Source organism: Rhinoraja longicauda, chromosome 19 (genome assembly GCF_053455715.1).
Source record: "Rhinoraja longicauda isolate Sanriku21f chromosome 19, sRhiLon1.1, whole genome shotgun sequence".
Lineage (NCBI taxonomy): Eukaryota > Metazoa > Chordata > Chondrichthyes > Rajiformes > Arhynchobatidae > Rhinoraja > Rhinoraja longicauda.
In genome coordinates this window covers 17410667-17426903 of record NC_135971.1, presented here as the reverse complement: position 1 = coordinate 17426903, position 16237 = coordinate 17410667, and the positions used below count along the sequence as shown (strand labels likewise).

Sequence of the window (16237 nt, the reverse complement as noted above, 5' to 3'; positions counted from 1 at the left end):
CGCCGTCGCCTCTCCCGCTCGGGAGGGGGGGGGGGTGAGTCGGGCAGCGCTGACCGCCGGGAGGTGTAGTCGCCCTCTCTTCTCCCCCTCCCCCTCCCCCTACCTTCATTCTGTTAGACAGTGCTGGCGGGCCATAAATAATCATTTTTAAGACGGAAGCTGCGGGCCGTATAAAATCTGACCTCGGGCCGCGATTGGCCCCTGGGCCGGACTTTGGACATGTCTGTCCTAGGGTGACGGAGGAACTGAAGGAAATCCACATTAGGCAGGAAATGGTTTGGGTAGACTGATGGGACTGAAGGCTGATAAATCCCCAGGGCCTGATGGTCTGCATCCCAGGGTATTTAAGGAGGTGGCTCCAGAAATTGTGGATGCATTGGTGATCATTTTCCAATGTTCTATAGATTCAGGATCAGTTCCTGTGCATTGGAGGGTAGCTAATGTTGTCCCACTTTTTAAGAAAGGAGGGAGAGAGAAAACGGGAAATTATAGACCAGTTAGTCTGACATCAGTGGTGGGGAAGATGCTGGAGTCAATTATAAAAGACGAAATTGCAGAGCATTTGGATAATAGTAACAGGGTTGTTCCGAGTCAGCATGGATTTACAAAGGGGAAATCATGCTTGACTAATCTTCTGGAATTCTTTGAGGATGTAACCAGGAAAATTGACAGGGGAGAGCCGGTGGATGTGGTGTACCTTGACTTTCAGAAAGCCTTTGACAAGGTTCCACATAGGAGATAAGTGGACAAAATTAGAGCACATGGTATTGGAGGCAGGGTACTGACATGGATAGAAAATTGGTTGACAGACAGATAGCAAAGAGTGGGGATAAATGCGTCCCTTTCAGAATGGCAGGCAGTAACTAGTGGAGTACCGCAAGGCTCGGTGCTGGGACCGCAGCTATTTACAATATACATTAATGACTTGGATGAAGGGATTAAAAGTACCATTAGCAAATTTGCAGATGATACAAAGCTGGGTGGTAGTGTGAACTGTGAGGAAGATGCTATGAGGTTGCAGGGTGACTTGGACAGGTTGTGTGAGTGGGCGGATGCATGGCAGATGCAGTTTAATGTGGATAAGTGTGAGGTTATCCACTTTGGTTGTAAGAATAGGAAGGCAGAGTATTATCTGAATGGTGTCAAGTTAGGAACAGGGGACGTACAACGAGATCTGGGTGTCCTAGTGCATCAGTCACTGAAAGGAAGCATGCAGGTACAGCAGGCAGTGAAGAAAGCCAATGGAATGTTGGCCTTCATAACAAGAGGAGTTGAGTATAGGAGCAAAGAGGTCCTTCTGCAGTTGTACAGGGCCGTAGTGAGACCGCACCTGGAATACTGTGTGCAGCTTTGGTCTCCAAATTTGAGGAAGGATATTCTTGCTATTGAGGGGTGCGGCGTAGGTTTACTACGTTAATTCCCGGAATGGCGGGACTTTCATATGTTGAAAGACTGGAGCGACTAGGCTTGTATACACTCGAATTTAGAAGGATGAGAGGAGATATTATCGAAACGTATAAGATTATTAAGGGGTTGGACACGTTAGAGGCAGGAAACATGTTCCCAATGTTGGGGGAGTCCAGAACACAGTTTAAGAATAAGCCATTTAGAACTGAGATGAGGAAAAACTTTTTCAGTCAGAGAGTTGTGAATCTGTGGAATTCTCTGCCTCAGAAGGCACTGGAGGCCAATTCTCTGAATGCATTCAAGAGAGAGCTGGATAGAGCTCTTAAGGATAGCGGAGTCAGGGGGTATGGGGAGAAGGCAGAAACGGGGTACTGATTGAGAATGATCAGCCATGATCACATTGAATGGCGGTGCTGGCTCGAAGGGCCGAATGGCCTCCTCCTGCACCTATTGTCTATTGTCTTCAGATAGTTCCTCTGTCCCTCTCTTCCCCTCCCCCTTCCCAGTTCTCCCTCTGTCTTCCTGTCTCCACCTACATCCTTCCTTTGTCCTACCCTATACGTCACCCTTTCCTTCTCTCCTGAGATGCTGCCTGACCTGCTGAGTTACTCCAGCATTTTTGTAAATAAATATCTAGTCCTAGACTCACTCACTAATGGAAACATCCTCTCCACGTCCATTCTATCCAAACCTTTCACTATTTTGTATTTTTCAATGAGATCCCCCCTCATTCCTCTGAGCAACAGCGAGTACAGGGCCAATGCCGACAAACGCTCATCATAGGTTAATCTACTCATTCTTGAAACAGACTATTCAGACTGGGACATTTTTTCTTGGGAGCCTGTCAGAGTGACATTATAGATGTGTATAAGATGCACAGACAAGGTGATTAGCCGCAATACTTTACCCAAGGTCGGAGAGTCTAAACCTCGAGTGCATCAGTTTAAGGTGAGAGTGGAAACAATAAAAAGGACCTGAGGAGCAGGTTTTTCTGTCAGTGGGTAGTGTAGATGTGGAACGATCTGACAGAGGAAGTGGGCGAGGCAGGTACAATTACAACAGTTCACAGAGAATTGGGTAGATACGTGGATAAGAAAGACTTGGAAGGATACGAGCCAGACTCAGTCAAGTGGAGCTAGCTTGGTTGGGCAACGTGGTTGGCATGGTCGAGTCGAGTCAAAGGGCCAGTTGCTGTGCTACAAAGCTCTCTGACTCTGTGATGCTTCCCAGCAGATGAGCTTGGTGGGAGATCAAATCTTCAATTTCCCTTCAGTTCAAAATAAAATTAATCCTTGCATCTTTGTATAACTTAAAGATAGACCAATCAAATGTAGACACAAAATGCTGGAGCAACTCAGCGGGACAGGGAGCAGCTCTGGAGAGAAGGAATGGGTGACGTTTCAGGTCGAGACCCTTCTTCAGACTGAAGAAGGGTCCAGACCCGAAACATCACCCATTCCTTCTCGACTGAGATGCTGCCTGTCCCGCTGTGTCACTCCAGCATTTTGAGTCTACTTTCCATTTAAACCTGCAACTGCAGTTCTTTCGTACACATCTTACTTCAAGATGTCAGAAACAAGAACAATGGAAAAGGTATAAGCTTTACCTTGCTTGAAGTCATCAGATGTTTCTTTAAATGTTGTGTTGAATGAAACAGGGCAATGAAACTTTTCAATCGGCAAGGCCTCCTCTACCACCGACAGTGGTTTGGCTTCATCACGAACCCTGCGAATATTTAACAGCCGGTTATCAACTGAGCATTAGAAATGTTTTGAACAGTTCCACGAAAACTTACAATGTTTCCGTCAAGAGCATGTCCTACCTTTGCTTGTGACCAGCTTCCTCCTGAAAGAAATAAAACACAAATCTCAATTGACTGAGATGGACCGTCCTCATCCCGACAGCGGGAATTTCTCCACATTTCTACAACCCTCTGATAATTCCCATTTCCCAACTCTTATCTCCGCTGCCATGCAGATAGAAAGTGGACATTACCGTCGAGACATAGAACGATGGGGAAAAGCACAAGGAATGTTCATGAGAATGACGCCATATCTGAGAGGATGGAGCTCAATGCAAAGACTGGGCAGGTCGTGGGATTTTATCTGGAGAAAATGTCAGGAATGATGAGATAGGATTTAATTTATCGGTGGATTTAAATGGGTGAGGATGAAATAATATCTCTAATCCATGGGAGAGCAAAAATCAAAGCTGAAATGTAACGTGGTCATCAACAAATACCGAAAGGAATGCAGTCATGAGAACATGGACCTCACTAGCATTGGAGGGACTGAAGCCAACAGCAGAGATACATTTAAGGGCAAGCGGGATAAACACGCGAGCGCTCCTGGAATTCAGGGTATTGTTACCGGGTGTGGTGAGTAGATGGGAGGGATGTTGAGTGGAGCAGAAATCCTGACTGGATAGGATGTGCCGAATGGCCTGTCTATTATGTAGAATGGGATGTCATTCTGTGGTGAACAAAGGTGGGTAAAACAAACAGAGCAAATTCCCCCAAGGTGACCGCCCACTGCTGATGGGAACCGGATATAGATGTTCAATCTGCTGTGTGCGCCACATTCTAGATTTCAATGTTAATCCCCACAATGTGGTCATGGCTGATCTAGCCCAGGAACGAACTCCTCCGCCTTGTCCCATTCCCTTTGATTTCAGTTCCCCGAATTTTCAAAAATGTATCTTCCTCTGGTATAAATACGTCTAACAGGTTAAACCTCTCAGAGTCTCTTGGTTGGAGAATCCCAGAGATTTACTCTCCTCTGTCCATTCGTGACCCTTGGGATCAGATATAGGATCACCCGTCGTAGTTCTCAACTCCACAGAATACAAACACCTCTCTACATTCAGGCCAGGCAGTCCTGAGATCCCATAGATTATGCGGGAGGCCAATTAGTTTGGGAACAACAGCTGGAACAGATGAAACATTTACCCAGTTCTGAATTACTGGTAAATGCAGCATGTATTTCTGAAATATCCCCCTCCATTTTGTGACTGCACTTTCACTTCGCCAGACTGTGGTGTAACCCCTCACCTTCAGAAACACCACACTGTCCTTTTGATCCATCTGCTGCTGCAACTTAGAGAGTTCCTCCTGAATAGATTTTAAATTCTCTTCGATCTCTCCAAGATTTTTCTTCATTCTATTCAGAATCCTCTTCTCTTCCTCCCGGATATCTGCCTGTACGCGCTGCTCTTTCTCAGTGAGAATCTGGTGCAGTTCAGCAAACTGGGATGCGATCTTGGACTGAAGGTTGTGTGACTGTTCCTGTCAAATGAAAGGTGAAGATCAATATGTGATGTCACTGATTGTGTTTCCCTCAGAGGTTGACGGTGACATTTGTCCTGTGCATTTTTTATTTGCTTTGGCAATTCAATAGTTTGTCTAAATGCTTCTGAAGTGTTGTGAGGGTAATCTGATAACCCATCAATCCTCTACCCCTAATGCAATTCCCAGCTGCCTATTCCTTTTCAAGTGCCCATTAATTCCCATTTATCCGTCCACCACCCCCTAGTGGGGTGCCGCAAGGCTCATTGCTGGGACCGCAGTTATTTATAATATATATTAACGATTTAGACGAGGGAATTAAATGTAACATCTCCAAGTTTGCGGATGCCACAAAGCTGGGCGGCAGTGTGAGCTGCGAGGAGGATGTTGTGAGGCTGCAGGGTGAGTTGGACAGGTTGGGTGAGTGGGCAGATGCATGGCAGATGCAGTAAAATGTGAATAAATATGACGTTATCCACTTTGGTGGCAAGAACAAGAAGGCAGATTATTATCTGAATGGTGTCAGATTAGTAAAAGTGGAGGTGCAATGAGACCTGGGTGTCCTTGTACACTAGTCAATGAAAGTAAGCATGCACGTACAGCAGGCAGTGAAGAAAACTAATGGCATGTTGGCCTTCATTGTGAGAGGATTGGAGTTTAGGAGCAAGGAGGTCCTACTGCAGTTGTGCAGGGTCCTGTTGAGACCACACCTGGAAAATTGTGTGCTGTTTTAATCTCCTAATTTAAGGAAGGACATTCTTGCTATTGTGTGAGTGCAGTGTAGGTTCATCAGGTTAATTACCGGGATGGCAGGACTGACATATGATGAAAGAATGTATCACAAATGTTGGAGTAACTCAGCAGGTCAGGCAGCATCTAGGAGGGAGGGAATGGGTGACGTTTTGGGTCGAGACCCTCTTCAGACTGATTCTGAATGGGTCGACTGGGCTCGTATTCACTGGAATTTAGAAAGATGAGATAGGATCCTATAGAAACATGTAAAATTCTTTAGGGATTGGAGAGGCTAGATGCAGGAAAAATGTTCCCGATGTTGGGGGAGTCCAGAACCAGGGGTTATAGTTTAAGAATAAAGGGTAGGCCATGATCATATTGAATGACGGTGCTGGCTCGAAGGGCCGAATGGCCTACTCCTGCACCTATTTTCTATGCAGCACCCGAGGTCAGGATCGAACCCGGTCACCAGAACTGGGAGACAGCAGCACTACTTGTGTCACTGCGCTGACCTGTTATTACACGCGTCACAGGGATCAAACCAGCACAAGATCAGGAAATCGAAACTTAAAAGCCTTACCAGAACTCCAGAAATCTTCTCTTTCTGTTGCTGCTCCATTTGCTGGATCCCTGATTTATCTTTTGTGAGAGACTGGATGGAAGCTTTAACCTGACCCTGCGATTGTGTTTGAAAATCGGAGAATAAAAGTGTTAGACAATAAAGACGGAATTAAACAATGATTCGCACAATCGGTTTGCTTTTACCTTGTAGTTTTCAACAGCTTCATCTATCAGAATGAAGCGGTGATCTCTGTGTTCCCGCCCACCTGCACAAACCACACAGATCAGCTTCTTGTCAGTTTCACAAAACAGCTTCAGTTCTTCCTGATGTTCCTCGCAGTGAAGTTTACTTTCCATCTCTGTCCGATTCAGGCTCAGTGTTCGAGCTTTCTCAGCCAGTCTCGCCAAGGCCCGACTCACCCTGAGGGTGCGGTCTGTAAACACCTCTCTACATTCCGGGCAGGAGTTTCTCCCCTCCCTGTCCCAACTCTGTGTGATACAGGAGCGGCAGAAGTAGTGCCCACACTCCAGTGACACCGGATCGGTGAAGAAATCCAGGCAGATGGGACAAACTACCTCCTCGGTTAAACTCTCGAACCTGTCTTTCGAAGCCATTTTTAACTCTGCCACTTCCTGGTTCAAAACGCATGTCCACTGCGCACGCCGCCGTCTAGAGGAATGAATGTAAATCTGACGCAAATGTTCAACGTGAAGATGCAGAAACAAGGAACTGCAGATGCAGGGTTACAAAAAAAGTACAAAGTGCTGGAGTAAGTCTGTGAGTCAAGCAGCACATCTGGAGAACATGGACAGCTGATTTTTCGGGTCAGGACCCTTCTTCAGACTGATTGTAGGGGGTGCGAGATGGAATAACGATGGGAGGAAGGGGGAAGGACAAAGCCTGGCTGGCAATAGGTTGATACAGTTGAGGGGGGAGAGGGAGTTGATAGTCAGACGGTTGGACAAAGGCCAGAGATGAAAAGACAGAAGGTGTGTGAGAAAATGATTGAGGACTTGCGAATTGTGTCCTGATCTTCAAACAGTCTTCTCCTCAGACGGCCAAAGGTTGTGCAGGTGCACTGAAGGCGCTGGTGAGTTTCACCATCAATGTCTGCCTTCCTCTGGGAAGGGGAGCGCCGGCCAGAGCACCCGAGGGTCACCGTCGTTACGACCATTTTAAAGGAAGGAGACAAATCCACCCGCGGAAACTATGGAGGGTTCCCCCGCTCTCTACCACAGGGAGGGGTCAGTTACACATTAAACTGTCCTGAATATAGACGGAAGCGGAGAGTAGCGCTTGGGACAGTGTAAGGCAGGATAAAATGCTGGAAACAACTGCAGAGTGGATTCACGAAGATGGTGCCAGGATTTGAGGGTCAGAGCGAAAGGGAGAGGTTGGGCAGGGAAGGATTTATTAATTGGAGCGCAGGAGGCTGAAGTGCTTAAGATCAATCGGCGAATAGACAGGGTGAATGCACAGTCTGTTACCCGGAGCAGTAGAATCGAGAACTAGAGGACACAGGTTTGTGGTGAGAGGTGCAAGATTTAATCGGAACCTGAGGAACAACATTTTCACACAGAAGGTCGTGGGTGTCTGGAACAAGCTGCCAGAGGGGTTAAGTGAGCCTGGACAACAACGTGGAGTTGAAGCCCCGTTTCCTGAACAAAGAGGATACCTCCGAATCACCCCTCCTCCTCCTGCTCCTCCTCCCCCTCACCATTCCTCTTCCTCTCCTTCACCCCTCCTCCTCTCCCTCTCACCCTCTCCCTCTCACCCTCCTCTCCCTCTCACCCACTCCCTTTCATCCTCCTCTCCCTCTCAACCTCTCCCATTCCCTGCACCTCCTCCTCCCCCCCTCTTCCACTCCTTCACTATCCTCCTCCTCCCCTTATTCCTCACTTTCACCCCTCCTCCTCCTCCTCCCTCTCCTCTCCCCACTTCCTCTCCACCTCTCCCTCATCCCGCTCCTTCCCCTCAACCCTCCACTTCCTCTCACCCTCACCCCTCCATTTTTCTCACCTCCTCTCCCTCACCCCTTCATTTCTCTCTCCTCCACTCCGGGCCTCCATGGCCGCCTCTCTCCGTAGCCGCAGCCGCTCCTTGTGGACCCGCTGCCGGGCGGGGTCGGGGCCGCCGCTGCAGGCCCGGCAGAGAGGGAGGGGAATGAGGGGGAGAGGGTGGAGGAGGGGGATGAGGAGCCGCGGCAACAGCGGGTCTCGGGTTGCCGCCGCCATCAGCGCCATGGGGTCTTGCTTCCATAATACCGGTTGCCATCAAAGCTGAAGTGAACTGTAATCAGTCGGTATGTGTAGGAATGAACTGCAGATGCTGGTTTAAACCGAAGACAGACACAAAATGCTGGAGTAACTCAGCGGGACAAACAGCATCTCTGGAGAGAAGGAATGGGTGACGTTTCAGGTCAAGATCCCTTTTCAAACGGTCAGAATCGACCCGTGCGTTGGAAGGAACTGCAGATGCTGGTTTAAACCGAAGATTGAGTCTGAAGAAGGGTCTCGACCCGAAACGTCACCCATTCCTTCTCTCCAGAGATGCTGCCCGTCCCGCTGAGTTACTCCAGCTTTAGTGTCTATCTTCAGCAATCAGTCGGTGACAAGCTTTGAGTTTAAAGTCTGAAGATGTTAGAGGGGATAATTGAGGTGTAAGTGAGGAGAGAATCAGGCTGGCAGATGGCATCACAGATCCTCATTACACAATAATCAGAAAAATGGATAAGGTCTGAACAAGAGCTCGTTTAAAAGCGTTAAATTCTCCAAGTAAGCTTTAGTAAGTTTTAGATAGAGGTTTCAAAGGTCTTTTATTGTCACGTGTACCAATTAAGGTACAGTAATATGCGAATTACCATAAAGCCAGACGAAAATAAAAGCAACAAGACACAGAATTACACAAAAGTATTTCTATTGCTTTGACGGACGCGGTTAACGCGTTGAAATGAACGGATCCGACAGCTCTGATTTCACTTGCTGTTTAGTGAGGCTGGACAACAACTTGCGGCGGGTTTAGGACCCGGGGGGGGCGGAGCTGTGGAGCCGCCGGCGCGGCTGCTGCTGAACCTGCGGCCAATGAAAGGGGCGGGGCAACGGCTGGGGGGAGGCGGAGCTCAGCCCCGTCAATCACAGCCCTGACCACAAAGTGGATGTCATTTGCAATCAGCTGCGGGTAAATTTCATTCCCTTAAACTCAACACATCAGTGTTTCTCATCGTGAATTGTTCATTACATTAGGCTGCACAATAACATTACTTCTACAGCAAACACTGTTATTTTATTTAACAGTCTCATGTGCAAACTTGAATTCAACTCAATGATTCAATTATACTCTATTGTCACATGTTATGTGACCCCCCCCCCCCCTCCCCCAGTCATACGCCACTTCATCTGGGGGTCGAGGATGGACCGGGTGCGACGGGCTATTATGCACAAGTTGGCAGACAATGGGGGTAAAAGCTTGCCCAACGTCGCATTCACCCTGATGGACGCCTTCGTGTGTGGCTGCATCAGGCGGAGCGTAGAGCCAAGGCATGTGGGCACCAAGTATCACTGCCTGCTGACGTTCTACCTGTCCCCAGTGTTGCGAAGGATGGGCCTGGCGCAGATGCCACGCAATGTGACAGTCAGCTGGACCATTGCCGCAACATGTGATTCGTGGTAAGGTTCTTCCAGACCAACACGTTTGACCACAAGTCCATCGGACAGTGGTCAGCACGGAACGTCCTGCAGGCACTGCAGGGAAATGACTCCACGGATCCTGTGGCGCGGTTCCAAGAGCAGACTGCCCAGCTTGTCTGGCAAAATGTCTCATCACCAGAACTCACCAACAAGCACCAAGATCTGGCTTGGCTGGCGGTGAGGGGAGCCCTCCCACTCAGATCCTTCCTGCACCGTCAGAACCTCAATACCAGCGCACACTGCCCTCGGGACGGCTGCTATGGAGAGGAGACGGTCGCACACCTCTTCACAGAGTGTGGATTTTCCAAGAGAGTCTGGAGAGGTTTGCAGGGGTCCCTGTCACGATTTATTCCGAGCAGCTCCGTCACAGAGGACTCTGTGATCTACGGACTGTTCCCAGGGACGCATTCAGAGACTGACATCGAGTGCTGTTGGAAGGTCATCAACTGGGTGAAAGACGCTCTTTGGTCTGCCCGAGCTTTGTTGACCTCCCAGCGGGCCCACTGCAGACTGCAGGAGTACGTGCTGTGGGACGCATTGAAGCTTGGTGCAGCCAACACCAAGGCTCTGTGGGGGAGGGCCACAGACTACGGTCCTTCTGCTGCTGGACACGGGGGGGGGGGGCAGGGAGTGGTGGAGACGCCTCTCCAAATAACGGAAGGGATTCCACGCCATTGAGCCACATGAGTGGCAAGGGTAGGGGGTAATTTTGTGTAAGTGGTGTATTGAATATCTCCAGAGATGCTGCCTGTCACGCTGAGTTACTCCAGCATTTTGTGTCTGTCTTCGGTTTAAACCAGCATCAGCAGTTCCTTCCTACACACTATCATTTTATTTAACAGTCCCATGTGCAAACTTGAATTCAACTCAATGATTCAATTATACTCTATTGTCACATGTTATGTGACCCCCCCCCCCCCCCCTCCCCCAGTCATACGCCACTTCATCTGGGGGTCGAGGATGGACCGGGTGCGACGGGCTATAATGCACAAGTTGGCAGACAATGGGGGTAAAAGCTTGCCCAACGTCGCATTCACCCTGATGGATGCCTTCGTGTGTGGCTGCATCAGGCGGAGCATAGAGCCAAGGCATGTGGGCACCAAGTACCACTGCCTGCTGACGTTCTACCTGTCCCCAGTGTTGCGAAGGATGGGCCTGGCGCAGATGCCACGCAATGTGACAGTCAGCTGGACCATTGCCGCAACATGTGATTCGTGGTAAGGTTCTTCCAGACCAACACGTTTGACCACAAGTCCATCGGACAGTGGTCAGCACGGAACGTCCTGCAGGCACTGCAGGGAAATGACTCCACGGATCCTGTGGCGCGGTTCCAAGAGCAGACTGCCCAGCTTGTCTGGCAAAATGTCTCATCACCAGAACTCACCAACAAGCACCAAGATCTGGCTTGGCTGGCGGTGAGGGGAGCCCTCCCACTCAGATCCTTCCTGCACCGTCAGAACCTCAATACCAGCGCACACTGCCCTCGGGACGGCTGCTATGGAGAGGAGACGGTCGCACACCTCTTCACAGAGTGTGGATTTTCCAAGAGAGTCTGGAGAGGTTTGCAGGGGTCCCTGTCACGATTTATTCTGAGCAGCTCCGTCACAGAGGACTCTGTGATCTACGGACTGTTCACAGGGACGCATTCAGAGACTGACATCGAGTGCTGTTGGAAGGTCATCAACTGGGTGAAAGACGCTCTTTGGTCTGCCCGAGCTTTGTTGACCTCCCAGCGGGCCCACTGCAGACTGCAGGAGTACATGCTGAGGGACGCATTGAAGCTTGGTGCAGCCAACACCAAGGCTCTGTGGGGGAGGGCCACAGACTAGGGTCCTTCTGCTGCTGGACACGGGGGGGGGGGCAGGGTGTGGTGGAGACGCCTCTCCAAATAAGGGAAGGGATTCCACGCCATTGAGCCACATGAGTGGCAAGGGTAGGGGGTAATTTTGTGTAAGTGGTGTATTGAATATCTGCATTGAATGTGTGTATAGCCTCTGAGAATGTCGGATGGAGTTTTGGAAGGAACATCTTTTGTATATACTTATTTCTTGAATAAAATATTTTTTGATAATAAATAAATAAATAAAAGGGAAGGGCGATTGTTTCACTCTTTATATTTTCACAAAAGTATTTCTGTTCCGTTGACGGACGCAGTATGAACGGATCGACAGCTCTGATTTCACTTGCTGTTTATTTCTCTCTTCCCACATTTACATTCCCCCTGGTTTTATTTCCGCGCTCACCCGCGTTCTGTAGCTTTACCATTTTGTACGTAATTATATTTTCAATAAACACATCCACAAGTTCCACGGCATGATTTGGCACAGAATACAGAAAGAACATTGCAGTAGTCTTGTCGTGGTTCAATCTGAGCCACAGACCACTTTTCCAATGCACATTATGAGCAGATGTCACTGTGCTAAATGTCGCAACACTCCCTGCACACTAAGGGCAATTAACCAACAAACCCGCATGTCTTTTGGAGGTGGGAGAAACCCAGAGCAATAGACAATAGAAAATAGGTGCTGGGGAAGGCCATTCGGCCCTTCGAGCCAGCACCGCCATTCAATGTGATCATGGCTGCTCATTCTCAATCAGTACCCCGTTCCTGCCTTCTCCCCGTACCCCCTGACTCCGCTATGCTTAAGAGCTCTATCTAGCTCTCTCTTGAATGCATTCAGAGAATTGGCCTCCACTGACTTCTGAGGCAGAGAATTCCACAGATTCACAACTTTCTGACTGAAAAAGTTTTTCCTCATCTCACTTCTAAATGGCCTACCCCTTATTCTTAACCTGTGGCCCCTTGTTCTGGACTCCCCCAACATTGGGAACATGTTTCCTGCCTCTAACGTGTCGAACCCCTTAATAATCTTATACGTTTCGATAAGATCCCCTCTCATCCTTCTAACCTGCAGGAATCCCACGTGGTCACAGGGAAAACGTGCAAACTCCGAACAGACTGCAACAGAGGTCATGTTTGAACTCTGGTCTCTGGCCCTATGAGGCAAAGGCTCTGCCTGCAGCTCCACAGCACCTCAGAAATATTAACCCTTCCCTTTCCAGACACTGTATACTGCCCAACCTGCTGAATGCCGACAACGTTTTCTGTTTTTTTGTTGGCTGTTTATGGTCAGACTTACATTCCAATCACCCAATCAACTGGAAAAACGGAAAAAACACGCAGATGCTGAAAATCCAAATGGAAACACCATTCATCATCAGTATTAGATCTGAAATGTCAGGTCTGTTTCACTTTGCAGATGCCGCCTGACCTGCTGAGTATTTGGGACAGAGGGGGTAAGTGAGGCTGGACAACAAAGTGGCGGCGGGCTTTAGGACCCGGGGGGACCCGGAGCTGTGGAACCGCCGCCGCGACTGCTGCTGAACCCGCGGTCAATGAAAGGGGTCGGGCACGGCTGAGGGGAGCCGGAGCTCAGCTCCGTCAATCACAGCCCTGACCACAAAGTGGATGTCATTTGCAATCAGCTGCGGTAAATTTCATTCCCTTAAACTCAATACATCAGTGTTTCCCATCGTGAATTGTTCATTATATTAGGCTGCACAATAACATTACTTCTACACCAAACACTGTTATTGTATTTAACAGTCTCATGTGCAAACTTGAATTCAACTCAATTATTCAATTATACTCTATTGTCACATGTACCTCAGGACGGTGAAATGCTTTGCTTTTGCATGCAATCCGGTAAAATACAGACCTCACCTGGCCGGTACAGAGAGAGTCGCCACGTTTCATTATATTAGGCTGCACAATAACATTACTTCTCCTGCAAACACTGTAATAAAGAAGGGATCACAAAATGCTGGAATAACTCATTTTGTGATACCTTCGATTAGTACCAGCATCTGCAGTTATTTTTCTGTAATGAAGAAGGGTCTCGATCCGAAATGTCACCCATTCCTTCTCTCCAGAGATGCTGCCTGTCACGCTGAGTTACTCCAGCATTTTGTGTCTGTCTTCGGTTTAAACCAGCATCAGCAGTTCCTTCCTACACACTATCATTTTATTTAACAGTCCCATGTGCAAACTTGAATTCAACTCAATGATTCAATTATACTCTATTGTCACAGGTACCGAGGAACGGTGAAATGCTTTGCTTTTGCATGCAATCCGGTAAAATACGGACCTCACCCGGGCGGTGCAGAAAGAGTGGCCACGTTTCTGGCGCCGACAAAGTTGCGAGAAGTTCATGGAACAGTCTGTATTTCCCCGCAGCGGCGAACCAGGCCCCGTCGCACGAGGCAGCAGGCGTCCCCGCGCCGGGCCCCCCTTCGTTCTCGGCTGCCCCCCGCCGGGTTGCTCTCGGGTTGGAATGATTCACGGCTATTTTCCCAGCGTGGAAAAGTCAAAGACGAGACGACATAGATTTAAGCACAGGAGGGGCAAGGTTCAAGGAGATGTGCGGGGCATGTTTTATTACACAGGGTGGTGGGTGCCTGGAATGCGCTGCTGCAGTGGTGGCAGAGGCACATACGGTAGAGGCATTGCACAGTCTGATGTGGGCTGAAGGGACTGTTCTAGATCGATGTGGCCGTCAACAAAACCAACAGGTTATTTGTAGTTCCCTTCCCAACAATCAGCGTTATTTTTCTCCCTTGAATGATTTTTTCAGATTTCACTCCCTGTTCCCGTTTACACGCCCTCAGTAAGACCTATACAGTCCCCGTCCGATCAACACCAATTCATTCTCTCTGATACAGCGGTCTTGCAACTCTTGGAATTTTGAGACATGCCAAACTTCCTCGGTCTGCTGAGGAACTAGAGGCGTTTAGATGTAGAAGAGGCCACTGCGAGAGAACCGAATGCCATAGACGAGGATAGAGGAGATGCAAGTGAATCTCTGCCTCCCATGAAAGGGCTGTTTGTGTCCTGAATGGTGCTGAGGGTCGAGGTGCAGGGAGAGGGTGGAGCGCCCCCTAGTGGGTTGTAGGGGAAAGCGCCTGGGGATGGGATGATGGGGTGAAAGGTGAAGACCAGGGATCTCTGCCATTATTCTCTCTGGAGGGGAGGGAGGTGAGATCTGATGTGCAGGAAGTGGTGCAGATACAGGTGAGGGCACCATCAATTGCAGTGAAGTTGAAGCCCCGTCTCCTGATGAAAGAGGGCCTGGAGTAGAAGACCTCATCTTGAGCACTGATGCGGCGGAGACGGAGGGAGTGAGAGAAGGGGATGTCATCATTACAGGAGTCTGGGCTGGACGAGGCACAGTCTGGGGAGATGTTGGAGTCAGTGCGTTTGTGGTCAATGTCTCGTGGTCACCATGAGGTATGAAAATGAAGACAACAATCAGAGCGCGCACTGATGACGAAGGAAAAGTTGAGCCACAATGGTCCATTGTTGAATGTGGAATGGATGATAATTAAGGGACATCAACAGGTAAACTAGCAGGATGCCCATGGTGTGGGCGGGGAGAGAGAGAGGTGAATTGCAAGGCTTACTTGACAGTAGAAAGATCAGTATTGATAGCTGGGTTGGAAGCTGCCCAAGTGAAATATGAAATGCTCTTCCTCCAATTTGCACTGGGCCTCACTCTGACAACGGAGGTGGCCCAGGACAGAAAGGTCAGTCTGGGAATGGGAATTAAAATGTTTGGCAATCGGGAGATCGCGTAGGTGAAGACGCACTGGGCGTATATGTTTTCAGCGAAACGGTCGCCCGGTCTGCACTTGGTCTCACCGACAGATAGGTGTCCAGCAGATGCAACACCCGTCCCTATACGTCCTCCCCGGACTCCACTCATGGACGCAGCCAGTCCTTTCAGGTGAGGCAGAGGTTCATTTGAACCTCCCCCAACGACATCTACCGTGACCGTTTTTCTCGGCGTGGACTCCAAATTATCGTAAGGGTTGAACGCTGGTCTCTGGCCCCGTGAGGCAGCGGCTCTACCTGCTGCTCCACAGTACCTCAGAAATATTAAGCCTTCCCTATCCACATACTACTTTCTGCTCGACCTGTCGAATGCTGCCAGCGTTTTCTGTCTGATTTATTTTCTTGGCAATTTATAGTCAGACTCACAATCCAATCAAACATTGAACTGGAAAAACTTTTTTAAAAAGCAGATGCAGAAAATCAGAAAGACATAAGATCCAAGAAATACCCAGCAGATCGGTTAGCTTCTGTAGAGAGCGAAACGGAGTTAATGGCTCAGGTTGAACACCATTCATCATTGGTATTAGATCCGAAATGTAATGTCTGTTTCACCTTGCAGATGCTGCCTGACCTGCTGAGTATTTGGGGCCATGTCTACCTTTATTCCCCATTTAAGTCGTGCATGTGGTTTGGGCCGCAGGTGTGGTAACAGGTGACAGAAGTCACTTATTAAATCAGATTCCCGCTGTTTCTGCAATTGCCAAAGTTAATTCTCAAAGTTACAGCTGGTCTGTGGTCGCACCGCGTGGCGTTATCATATCATATCATATCATATATATACAGCCGGAAAACAGGCCTTTTCGGCCCTCCAAGTCCGTGCCGCCCAGCGATCCCCGTACATTAACACTATCCTACACCCACTAGGGACAATTTTTACATTTACCCAGCCAATTAAC

General features: G+C 48.9%; 1 protein-coding gene across 1 annotated transcript in view; it reads left to right on the top strand.

Annotated features, from left to right (window-relative positions):
- Positions 1 to 16237, top strand: part of LOC144602868 (pre-mRNA-splicing factor ATP-dependent RNA helicase DHX16-like) — a 783352-nt gene that overhangs the window by 267071 nt on the left and 500044 nt on the right. The window lies entirely within an intron of this gene.